The 12,638-nt window shown below is 42.7% G+C and overlaps 1 non-coding gene across 1 annotated transcript; it reads left to right on the forward strand.

Annotated features, from left to right (window-relative positions):
- Window positions 1-1,572: 1,572 nt before the first annotated feature.
- LOC114369064 lies at window positions 1,573-1,679 on the forward strand. The gene has a single exon (XR_003657525.1). It is a non-coding gene; the product is annotated as a small nucleolar RNA R71 (small nucleolar RNA).
- Window positions 1,680-12,638: the final 10,959 nt, after the last annotated feature.

Genomic DNA, 12,638 nt, shown 5'->3' on the forward strand with positions numbered 1-12,638 from the left:
TTATATCACCAAACTCCATGGACAGTGTGCCTGCATAAACATCTATCTTAGTTCTAGCAGTTTTCATAAAGGGTCTGCCTAGAATGATGGGAACTGATCCTTGAGAAAATCCATCTTCCATATTCAAGATATAAAAATCAACAGGGAAAATCAGTTCACCAACTCTAACTAAGACATCTTCTATGAAACCAACAGGATAGGCAACACTTCTATTAGCTAAATGAATTACCACATCAGTTGACTGCAAGGGACCTAGAGATAGAGAATTAAAAATAGACAGAGGCATAACACTAACAGAAGCTCCTAAATCTAGCATGGCATTGTCAAACTTACTATTCCCTATAATACAAGGTATGCTGAATGTACCTGGATCTTTGCATTTTTCAGGAATTTGAGGAACAGATTTACCAATCAATGCGGAGACATTTCTGCCCATGCTAATCCGTTCACTTCCTTTAAGCTTCCGCTTATTAGTGCACAGCTCCTTCAAGAATTTGGCATATCTTGGAATTTGCTTTATTGCATCCAACAGAGGTATGTTTACCTCTACTTTTCTAAACGTTTCCAAGATCTCTTTCTCTGCCTCTTCCATTTTTTTGTTGGAAACTGCTCTTGGAGGGAATGGAAGAGGGGGAATGTGCTGCTTCTGCAAATCAGAATTACCTGTGGAAGAAGATTCACCTGCACAAAAATTGTTAGGTAAATTTTTGTCATCACCTTTTTCTGGAGTAGAGTGAAGTTTGGAAGGTTCATTTGCAGATGAGGAAGGTGCTACGGGTTGAGGTCCTTGACACTGCTTTCCCGACCTCAATGAAATGGCACTGACATTTTTGGGATTTTGGACAGCTTGAGAAGGCAGCTTGTCAGAATTCTGGGACTGTTGTTGATTCAATTGGGTAGCCAATTGTCCCATCTGATTGGTTAAGCTCTGAATGGAGGCTCTGGTCTCTTGCTGAAACTGCATGTTCTGCATAGTCATTTGCCTCACAAGTTCTTCGAGGGAAGGTTGTGGAGGGGCCTCAACTGTTGGCTATTTCTGGGGTTGTTGCTGTTGTTGGATTGGTGGAGGAATGTATGGTCTGCTTGGGCCAGCAGCATTTTGGAAGGAAGGAGCAGGCTGCTGTTGTTGTTGCTGAGGGCTAGACCATCTGAGATTAGGGTGATTCCTCTATCCGGGGTTGTATCTGTTGCTGTCCAGGTTGCTGCATGGAAGGGCAAAGGTCTGTATGGTGGTCAGCAGAGGAGCACAAACCACAAACCCTTGCAACAGGTACAGATTTCTGATTCAAGGCCAGCTGGGTTACCAAGTTAACCAATGCATCCAGTTTGCCTTCAAGCTTCTTAGGCTCAGATGGTGCAGCTGAGTTTGTAGCTACCTCATGCACTCCTCTAATGACTATGGCATCATTTCTGGCGCTAAACTACTGAGAGTTGGAAGCCATCTTCTCAATTAAATTTCTGGCTTCAGCATGAGTCATGTCTCCAAGGGCTCCACCACTGGCAGCATCTATCATACTTCTCTCCATATTACTGAGTCCTTCATAAAAATATTGGAGAAGAAGTTGCTCCGAAATCTGATGGTGAGGGCAACTGGCACATAGTTTTTTAAATCGCTCCCAGTACTCATACAGGCTCTCTCCACTGAGTTGTCTAATACCTGAGATATCTTTCCTGATGGCTGTGGTCCTGGAAGCAGGGAAAATTTTTTCTAAGAATACTCTCTTAAGGTCATCCCAGCTCGTGATGGACCTTGGAGCAAGGTAATACAACCAGTCCTTTGCCACTCCCTCCAGAGAATGAGGAAAAGCCTTCAGAAATATGTGATCCTCCTGGACATCTGGGGGTTTCATGGTGGAGCAGACAATGTGAAATTCTTTCAAATTTTTGTGCGGGTCTTCACCTGCAAGGCCATGAAACTTTGGAAGCAAATGAATCAGTCCAGTTTTAAGAACATATGGGACATCCTCATCAGGGTATTGGATGCACAAGCTTTCGTAGGTGAAATCAGGTGCAGCCATTTCCCTTAGAGTCCTCTCACGGGGTGGAGGTTGTGCCATGTTCTCAGAATGTGCAAAATCAGAATGCTCAAAATTATAATGCTCAAGATCAGGATGTTCAAAATCACCAATAACAGAATGCACAGATTCACCAGTAATGGAATGCTCAGAATGATCAAAAGGTATAAATTGATGCCTAACTAATCTGTGAAATGTCCTATCTATCTCAGGATCAAAGGGTTGTAAGTCAGATGGATTGCCTCTAGTCATACACTACATTCAGCATGCACACAACTAGTTGCCTTGTCATGTAAATAAGGGTGTAGGTTTGAACTACGGCTACCCTCAAATGATATCCAAATGACTTGAAATTTTATTAGCAACCTTATAAAATGATGAGAAGATAGCACAAAAAATTTCAGACAAAAATTCAAAGTCTAACTATGAAAACTAAAATTGGTAGGTTAAGAAAAATAAGTGAATAAAACTTGAAAAATAAAAAACTTTTGATAGAATCGCTTTTTCTGGACCTACGGCTGGCTGCCACGGCATAGGAAATTTTTTTCTACCCCAAATGCATATATAATAATTGCGATTCTGATAACCGGAGCAAAAGTTATGGCTGTTTGAAGTTTTGACAAACACAAAATTTGCTACTTTTTTGGAACTTTCAAATCTGACCAAACTAAAGGCTCTAGCTATTTTTCCCACAAAATATAGGTTAAAAGAAGTTACCACAAAAAAATTCAGCCAAAAATAACAACCCTAGCTACTAAAACAAAAAATCTCAAATAATTCAGCATGGGTGGTCGCTAAAATCCGTCTCTAATTGATTTCTACTACTACTACTCTGTTTTGTCCCAAGCAAAAGTGGTCGCTAAGTCCGTCGCAAAACACTATTCACAGCAAAACACCCAAGACTGAAATAGGGGAAACGCTTAATGGGAAAACTGAAACAGAACACACACTAAACAAAATACCAGGACACTAAACAACACTAACACACATACTAACACAATACTAACAATTAAACATAAAACACGAAAGGATTAAACACACAACACTAGCTAGCTATTATGAACCTTTGGACACTGCTCCCCGGCAACGGCACCAAATTTGATCAAGGTCGTACCCGAATCAAATAAACATGAAAATGCAGTAACTAGGAAGTGATCCTAGGTTGTTTCCCAACGAGCAATGACAAACCAAATGTTCATAATATACTTGCGCAGTAACAGTAACGATTGGGGGGGCGTTTGTTTGTTTCGTGATTAAAGAGCAGAGCAAGTAAACTGGAATTTGAAACTATTAATATTAAAAACGGGTTGTTTCCTCTGATTCAGAAGCCATTCTCTTATCCTGGGTTATGGAGAATTCGTCCATAACAGTCAACCACTTAATCCAACCCTATTTCAATTTACTAAGCGAAAATCAACTTAGGGTTATCAATACGTGATTAGGCACCACATACACCAGTTACCCCTTCGTCCATTAAGCATGAACGCAAGTTAGGCTCAAAGGCAATTAATCGAACACAAAGCGTGCACTGATTAATGTTCACGAATTTGGGATAACTGGTGAAGGGAAAACTTCCAGGAAACCACATTACAAACGAAACCTCAAAGAAAGTTGGGCTTCGTCCTCAAAAGGAAACAACACCAGAAAAACTAGCCTTCCATAGATTCAAACAGAAAACGCAAATGAAACATGAAGCAGAAACGCAAATGAACAGAAACGTAAATGAACAGAAATGTAAATGAAACAGAAACGTAAATGATAGTAGAAGAAGAAGCAAGAACGAAATTGTAATTAGGAGCAGAAAACGTAAAATTGCATTACATGAACAGTAGCATCAAGGCAGAAAATGTAAAAACCCTAAAACAAAAGCTCTGAATAATGAATAGCATAACAGAATAGCCTTGCACGAATCCCAAGGCTGCTATTTAAAAAGAGTCACTCAAAGTCACTGGGCCCTATTACAATACTCTGGCCCAAAACGAAATAAACACTGAACAACATGAAATAAAATTGCGAAATTTCCTAATTAGAAATTAACTAAGGTAAGCGCTGCTTAATTTGCCCTCTTCAAGTCCATAACCAAAATCCGGATTAAGCCCAATGTTTCATTAATTCCTGAAATTAGATTAAAAACATCAAATTAGCTAAATGAGCCCAAATAATAAAACTTCATGATTAATTGACAATTAAGACCAATCAGTAATTAAAATGGTGCAAAAAGGGTTTAGAAAATAGAAGAAAATGATGGCACATCACTTACACTCGGAGGTGTATACCTCCATGGGACTGCGTGGCTGTTTTGGTATGGGAAAGGAACAGGTTTATTCTATAATTGATGCCTATGTTATACCAATCTTAGTTCTGAAATTTCAATTGAAAATTACTGTGAAAACAAGTGCCAAAGCTAGAGGTTTGTTGAGTCTTGTTTTTTAGTGTTTTTACTCTACTCTAGAGCCATTCTAAGTTTCTCTTTGAGTCCTAGCTTGCTTCTATGTCCTTTGCATTACTTTAATTGTTGAATAATCCTTGAAAAATTGTCTTGTTAAAACTCCATTGGTTTAGCTTTCATTTCATTTTTTTTGGTCTTTGGTTATTGCTTGTCTCTTTATTTCCTTGCTTGTGGGTTGCCATATAGGGAATAGGAAGGAGGATTGGTGCCATCCCTTGAAGAATTTGAGTCAAGAAGAAAAGGGAAAACCACCTTAAGAGATATTGGACTGAGAAGAACTCCAAATTGAGTGAATCACCAAAGAGAGAACAACCACCAAAATTGAGGACCGTTTTGTAATTTTGTAATTTGCAATTTACTTCCTTCATTGCTTTCAAGTTTTGTAACAAAAAGGCCTTTCATTGGAAGTGTGTTGGGAGCCTCCAATAGGTTAGCAAACTTCCATTTGTGTGTAATAAATTTAGGCAATTTTTCCTTAGGATAGTTAGTGTTTTGTTGGGAACCTTGAATGTGGTCATCCAAACACTCTTAGGATTCACCTAGTTTACTTTTCTTGCTTACTTTCATAGCTTATTTCCTTTACCTTCCATTGTCAAACTGCCTAGATAGCTTGCATTTTATCAATTAGTTTTTACCTTATCTTTCACACCTCTTTTAGTGTTTATTTTGGCTAGTTTAAACCATAGTTTCTTTTACCTTTTGTTTTCAAACCTCCAACAAGAAAGAACCACAACTTAGGAACCAACATGAGTCATCATTCATCTAGTGTTAATGGCAAGGGTACTAGTCATAAAGACCTTTTATCTAGAATCTTAGATGAGTGGAATTCCCTCAAGTTATGGAAAGAAAAACAAGAGAGAAAAGAAAAAGGAAAAAAAAGAGTGGAAGAAATAAGTCAAGATGAAAGAAAGAAAATAAGAGAGGAATAAAAAAGAAAAATAATGAAAGAAATGAAAAGAGAAAAACATGCCTCCTATAGTAGTCATAACTCTTGCAAGAGCCTAAGTGAAGAACTTCGCGACTATTATGAAGGAAGGCATAGGTCACATCTTAGACCTCACTCCCATAGGAGAGAAAAGGAAAGAAATCCTCAAGAGGCTATCATTAACCTCCCATACTTCCATGGGAAGGACAATGTAGAGGCAAACTTAGATTGGGAAATAAGGGTAGAGCAACAACTTAAAAAGAAGTCTACTTCAAAATCTTATGGCTCTCACTCTTATCCAAAGAAAGACCAAGGTCAAGGCATCTTAGGGGTGACACCTTCTAAGCCCAAAGATGATAAGGGGAAGACAATAGAAAAGCAAGCCCCTAAGGCTAGTATGCAAGAAAAAACTAGCTCTATAAAGTGTTTTAAATGTCTTGGAAGAGGACACGTTACTTCTCAATGCCCCACCATAAAAACCATGATTATGAGGGGCCAAGACATTTATAGTAGCCAAGATGAGGCTACTACTTCACATTCCTCTAGTGAAAGTGAAGAAGCAAAAGGGAAAAATCTAGTGAAGAAATCTACCCCCAAGAAAAAGGACAACCATTAGTGGTTAAAGAGAAGTGTATGGAGGTAAGTGTCTCCTCCAAGAGTTTAGCTAAGAAGGAAACTCATTTTACAATAAAGACAAACATTAAAGAAACTTTCCCTCTTAGACAACCTCCACATTTTCTCTTTTGTAAAAAGACACTTGCTAGTATTGCCACACCTCTTGGGTTTGAGTTTATTCCTCAAGTAAAGAAGTTGTTGGATGAGGGTTTGGTTTGCAAGAGCTTAAATCCTTTTTCTTTGTTGTGGCTCAAAATAGGTATTATTAGGCACCAAGTCCCTAAAATAGGTGGTATGATGAATGTTTTGAATGGTGCAACCCTCTTTTGTAAAACCACTCGTGCACCCAACATCTTCATGGTGTGTGTACATAGGGACCCATTAGGTAGGTTTGTTCTTATTTTTAGTTTCAATACAAACTTAGGTACTCATATGGGACACCTTAGGTTTGTCATACTTTTTGGTAGGAATAATCAATATGAAAATACAGAAAAAGGTATGTTTTATTGCATTACTTTTCTTAATTTTTCAAATAGTGATCAAGGGGTTCCCATGAACCCTATAAAGGTCATTCCTGAGTGGCCCACTCCACTAAGTATAAGAAAAATTTGGGGCTTCCATGACTTAACAAACTTTTACAAAAGGTTTGTCCCATATTTTTCTATACTTGTAACACCACTCATTGAGTTGGTGAGAAACCATGTTCCTTCATGGGAAGATGCCCATGAAATGGGTTTTCAGACCTTACCTTACTTCAACATACCAAACACCACTAAAACATATGTTTTTTTTTCTTTTTACAGGTGTTGAGGGAAGGAGCCCAGAGTATGAAGAACCTCGGGATTTGAGGTCAAATCCTTTCCAAGGTGGAGGGAATGATGCAATCCTACCCCGCAAGGGCATTGGGTAGAAGACTCCAAGTAGATTGAGCTAGAGATCCAAGGGAAGGCCCTAGGGTTCTCATGAGCCTTAGGGTAGATTTCGAGCCCATGGGCTAAGTATGAGCCCGCTTATCTTTGTAAATATTAGAATAGGTTTTTCCTTCATCTGGGCCTTCTATTTTGTCCATTCTAGTATTATAGGGTTTTAGCCTTGTATTTCGGGGCATTTTGAGTAGTCTTTGTAGTAAGGAATTTTTTTTTGTATTTTCATGTTTTTTGTCATTGGGGTGAGCTTAGCTATTATAGGGGGAGTGTAGCTAAGATCTAGCTTCTCATCTCAAGGAGGTGAGCTTAGCTATTAGAGAGGTATGTGTAGCTAAGCTCTAGCTTCTTTAGGAATCTTCTTAAGGAAGCTTCTCAAGGAGGTGAGCTTAGTTATGAGAGGGGTGTGTGTAGCTAAGCTCTAGCTTTTCAAGGAGGTTTTCTCAAGAAAGCTTCTCAAGGAAGCTACCTAGTCTATAAATAGAAGCATGTGTAGCACTTGTTGTAACTTTGATGAATGAGAATCTTGTGTGACACAACTCAAAGTTCAACTTCTCTCCCTTTTTCTTCCTTCAATTTCGTGATCCCCCCTCTCTCTTTCTCTCCCTCTTTCTTTTCCTCCATTGAAGCATCCTCTCCAAGCTTCTTATCCAAGGCTCATCTTGGTGGTGAAGCTCCTTCTTCCATGGCTTCTTCCCTAGTGAATGGCGCCTCCTCTCACCTCTTCTCCTTTGTCTTCCGCTGCATCTCCATGGTGGAAAATCACCATTAAAGGACCTCATTGAAGCTCAAAGATCCAGCCTCCATAGAAGCCCTACAAGCAAGCTTCCATCATGAGGGGTATCGGGGCTTTTGTGAAGCTACATCCTTGGTGAAATATATCACCAATGGTTTAGGCCTTCCAAAACTTCTCTCATCCGCGGACTGCATACATATATGCTGCTCTTGCCTCCCCTCATCGTCGACTTCCATTCGGCCTTGATCTATCATTCGTTGCAACAATTCCTCCACTGCTAAACATGATTCCATGTTATGTAGCTCATCGGGATGCAACAAACAAGAATCCTCTTTATGCCCACCGTGGGGAATCACACTTCCCTTTTGTAGGGCCTCAAAGATAAACCTCCTATGGGTCGCCACGTCCTTTAAAGGCTTAGACCTGCGCGACCTATCTGACTCAATGGCATTAACCGCTCCCCCTCCATGATTGGCGAGTGGGTTGGTTTTCACGTTTGGCCGATCCTCTTGAAATGTCAGCCATCCGGCGTCTATCAAATGTTGGACCTTGTATTTAAGGGCCAAGCATTTTTCGATGGAATGCCCCGGGGTATTCCCATGGTGCGTGCAAGTTGCGTTAGGATCATATCACTTTGGGAAAGGGGGTTGGTAGATCTTCCCGGGAGTTATCACGGCCATTTGGTTGGCGATGAGGGACGGCAAGAGGTCTTCGTATGTCATTGGGAGTGGGGTGAATTCTGGAATTGGCCTCGGGGGAAAGTTCCTCCTTGCGTTGGAACCGGCGCCAAAGTGGGCATTGTCGGCCGGGCGAGTCGTGGTTGGAGTCGGAGCTTGGGGGGCCTCCCTTTGGATGGGGGCGGGCGCCTTAGGCTGTACGGGTGCTGAATTGGAGGAGTTCCTGGCGCGAGCTGAAAAGCTCGGATGATGTTGCGCGAATTGATGCGTACCATGAGAGGTCTGCGGGGGCTTGACCCATGCGGGCGCCGAAGTGATGGCATGGGTATCTCTTTCCTTCCTTTTTGCCCCAGTTGCTCCGACTCCTTTAGCATTGGTTTTTGCGGAGGAAACATAATCGAACTTCCCTCTTTTCAACCCTACTTCAATTCTTTCCCCGACGAATACCAAGTCCGCGAAGCTGGAAGGCATGTAGCCTACCAACTTCTCATAGTAAAACACTGGCAAGGTGTCTACCATCATGGTAATCATCTCCCTTTCGACCATGGGAGGGGCCACTTGTGCCGCCAGGTCTCTCCACCACTGTGCGTATTCTTTAAAGGTCTCACCTTCCTTCTCAAACATATTCTGTAACTGAGTGCAATCGGGAGCCATATCGGAATTATACTGATATTGCCTTAGGAAAGCAGTAATCAGGTCCTTCCAAGTATGGATGCGGGAAGCTTCCAGATTAGTGTACCAAACAATCGCGGCTCTAGCCAAGCTATCTTGGAAAAAGTGTATTAACAACTTTTCATCCCTAGAGTGTGCCCCCATCTTGCGACAATACATCTTGAGATGGTTCTTAGGACAAGTCGTCCCTTTATACTTGTGAAAATCAGGCACTTTGAATTTTGGGGGGATGATGACATCTGGTACCAAGCAAAGATCCGTCATGTCCACGAACGGATAGTCACCAAAGCCTTCAACAGCCCTCAATCTCTCCTCGAGGAGATCGAGTTTCCTTCTTTCTTCGGCCGCCGGGGGTGGTCCTTCTGTGGACAAGAATATTGGCTGTGCTGTGAGGTTGGGCTGAGGTAATGTGTTGGGTACCGGCCCCTCGACGAGGATCGGGGGGTAGAACTCGACATCCCCTTGGGCATACTCTTGATGATCTTCGTGGACCTTGTCGGGCTATCGAGGAGGCTCTCCTTCAAGGATGGGGGAAGAGACCTGGCCCTCATCATCCTACATGACTGGCGGCGTGTAATTAGGCGGCAATCCATAAGGGTAAGCCACTCGGTTGTATCCCGAATGGGGGTTGCTGTTGTGCCCCAGTGTGCTCCTTCCTCGTCCTACCGCATTTGGGGGAGGATGGTGCGCGGTAGCTATGAGAGTTGGGTCTGCTTCGGCAGCCAAACTAACAGCAGCAGCGGTGGCCACGTTTTTCTCCATGAGTTGCCTCATTCCTAACATGGCCTTCATAATGGAAGCCATTTGTTCTTTCAAAGCCGACATGTCGGCTTTCATCTGTTCCTGTGTCTCCTCTTGATCACCCATCGTTCAAGATTTGGATCTGGTGCGATAGGGATGCCTTGGGGCACGTTTAGTTATGGTGTTTTTCCTAAAAAACCAAACGTGAGGAGTAGGTAAAGAATAATGAATGCATGCTAGAGATAAAATGCAGGAGTGATTTGATTCGCACCGACTTTTGGAGTAAAAACATGGGACAAACTCATTTTATTCAGAAAGTTATAACTAGTCAAGATTTGAGCGACGATACAAGCTTCCTAGCAATTTTTAATTATATGGGCCATTAAATCTATCATATGCTGACAATACCTGAGAAGTCTGTGGATCTCCTCGGGGGCGGAGTAGGTGTCCGCCATCGCTTTGGCCTTGGCTAGCAATTGGGGAAGTTCTTGACTCCCGTTCAAGGTAATAGCAAATCGGTCCATCCACATTGTTGCCTCTTAATGTAACGAGTCGATCACCCTTCCTCTAGCCTCCTTTTCCACGTACACTTGGGCATACTCGTCCGCCACTCTATGCTCGTGGGTCGTGGCTAGATTTAGTTCTTCTTGGTACCTGCTGACGATGGCTAGCATGTTGGTCTCTGTTTCGCATAACCGCTGAGACAAGTTTCTTTTGGACCTTGAGCAAACCTTCAACTCATCTTTCAAGATCAAACTGTCTACTCGTGATTGGTCCCTTTCCTCTCTCCGGAGCTTAAGCTTGCTGTTGCTGCCCCACAGAGCCCCTCAGAACTTGTTCCGGCTGTGCTCTTCCCTATGAGCCCTTTTGGTTTTCTGTTCCAAGGCTTTGGTGGTAGCTACATTTATATCTCTCAGTTTGGCATTCTCCTTTCGGATCTTCAGAGCTACTGATTTGAACCTTTCTTTGACTGTTTGGGCTTGCTCGAGTTCTGCTCTAAGGGCCTACACCTCTTCGTCTTCCTCCGGTGCCTCCACTTCCTCCCTTTTAGCGGTTCTCAAACTCGGGAGCCAATCCAAACCTTGCACGTGGGCTTTCAACCACTTACGGTAGCCACCGATGGGCCCATTGTTACTGCCCCTGAGTTCTTTGTCCTTCTTTCGCAACACCTCTCATGCCTTGCGGACCTTCTGAAGTTTCTCCAAGTTGGTCTTATTGAAACCTCGTGAAATGATAGGCGCGAGCTCTTCCTCTAGTGGTGCCCCTCTCATAGGGTAGCCAAGTTGTCTTATAGCAAGAACGGGATTGTAACTGATGCAACCCATCGTCCCCATCAAGGGAACATTCGGAAATCCTCCGCACGAAATAAGAACTCCAACTCTTCCTTCTTTCCATCGAGGGAACCAGTTGATAGGCGCTCCTTCTTTGTTTGCTAAGAGTTGGTCCCAATTTTCCCCTCCTTTCTCTATGCATGAACGGTGGCATTCTAGCGGGCAAGCATGCCTTACCTCTTGGCGAAAAAGGTGTGAAACCAACCATACATAAAGAACTCGAGTATAGCAAACAATCCTCGTACTGCTCTTCTCACATCTTCGGTTGAAGGTGTCATATAGGTCGGCTAACATAGCGACAACCGGGTTTTCCTTGTGGTTATGATAGGCGAGAAAAGCGTCGATTGCTGCTAGGTCCACCAACCCATTCACATTCGGAAATAGGACTCCTCCGAAGATCAACAGTGCGAGAATGTCTATGAATGGGGCCCATTCGCCTTTACCTGCCAAGATTCTTGCTTTTGCCTCCAAGTATTTTCTCGGTATTCCAACCACCCCATTTTTGACTTGTTTTCTGTGGTCTAATTCCTGCGCTGAGATTTGGACTACCTTAGAAATTCTAGCTAATGAGGGATAGAACCCTGAGAAGAGGTATGGTTTCCTTCCCCCTAGAGGACATCCTAGGATCTCTTCAAATTCCTCTACCATGGGTGATAGTTGGAAGTCCCTAAAGGTGAAGCACCTCAACGGCTGATCATAATACTGGGCGAGGGAGGCAATGGCCTCTGTGGAGACTTCTACCATGGCTAGGTCCCAGATTTTACCGTAAGCTTTGCGAAAAGCTTGCCGCTGGAGCTGACCCATCAACTGCCCTAACTCTTTCAGACTGGTGATCCCTAGGCTCTTGACCTTTACTTGATAGAACCTCTTTTTAAGCGAAGGTGTTTGACTTGATCCCATGTTTTACTAAAGTGAAACAAAATCGGTGCGAATCAAAACTCCGACATCTATCATGGGTGGGATGGATGAATGCATGAAGAAATACATATGATACAAATGCAATTTATGAACACGGGAGCCCGGGAAATTGTCTCCTTCTTAGATACAACGTCTTGGGGTAGCGTAGTGCCCGACGCATGTATTTAAGAAGGTGACACGGACCCTCCGTTGGTTTGCCAAAGAGAAGGGATCAAGACAGAACCCGTGCATGATGCATATGCAAAAGGCAGTGTGACAATATTCACAAACAAATATAATCAAAGGGGTACACGACATTTGACTACATGCATGGCAGTGTGAAAAAATGGCACGCAACGTGTTTGCTTCGTGCCCCTATTTTGGGGACCTACATGGGAGGGAGCTAAAAGGGCTTTTAGTGATATTTCCCAAGGTGGTCATATCTCACTTGATGGTCTCTAGAGGTATCATCCCCTTCGAAGAACATATTGCAGCAGTAGGGACTACTAGCAACAATATGTTATCAAAGAGAAAAACTCTAGATGAGGGTTCACTGTAATCAAGCAAGTCGGAGACCTAGCATGATCACAGATTCACCTCCACTCCTTATGTTCCCACGAGCCCGGGTATAGGGCCCTTTTTCAACTCACCGTGTGT

This window comes from Glycine soja, chromosome 9 (assembly GCF_004193775.1).
Source record: "Glycine soja cultivar W05 chromosome 9, ASM419377v2, whole genome shotgun sequence".
Classification (NCBI taxonomy): Eukaryota; Viridiplantae; Streptophyta; class Magnoliopsida; order Fabales; family Fabaceae; genus Glycine; species Glycine soja.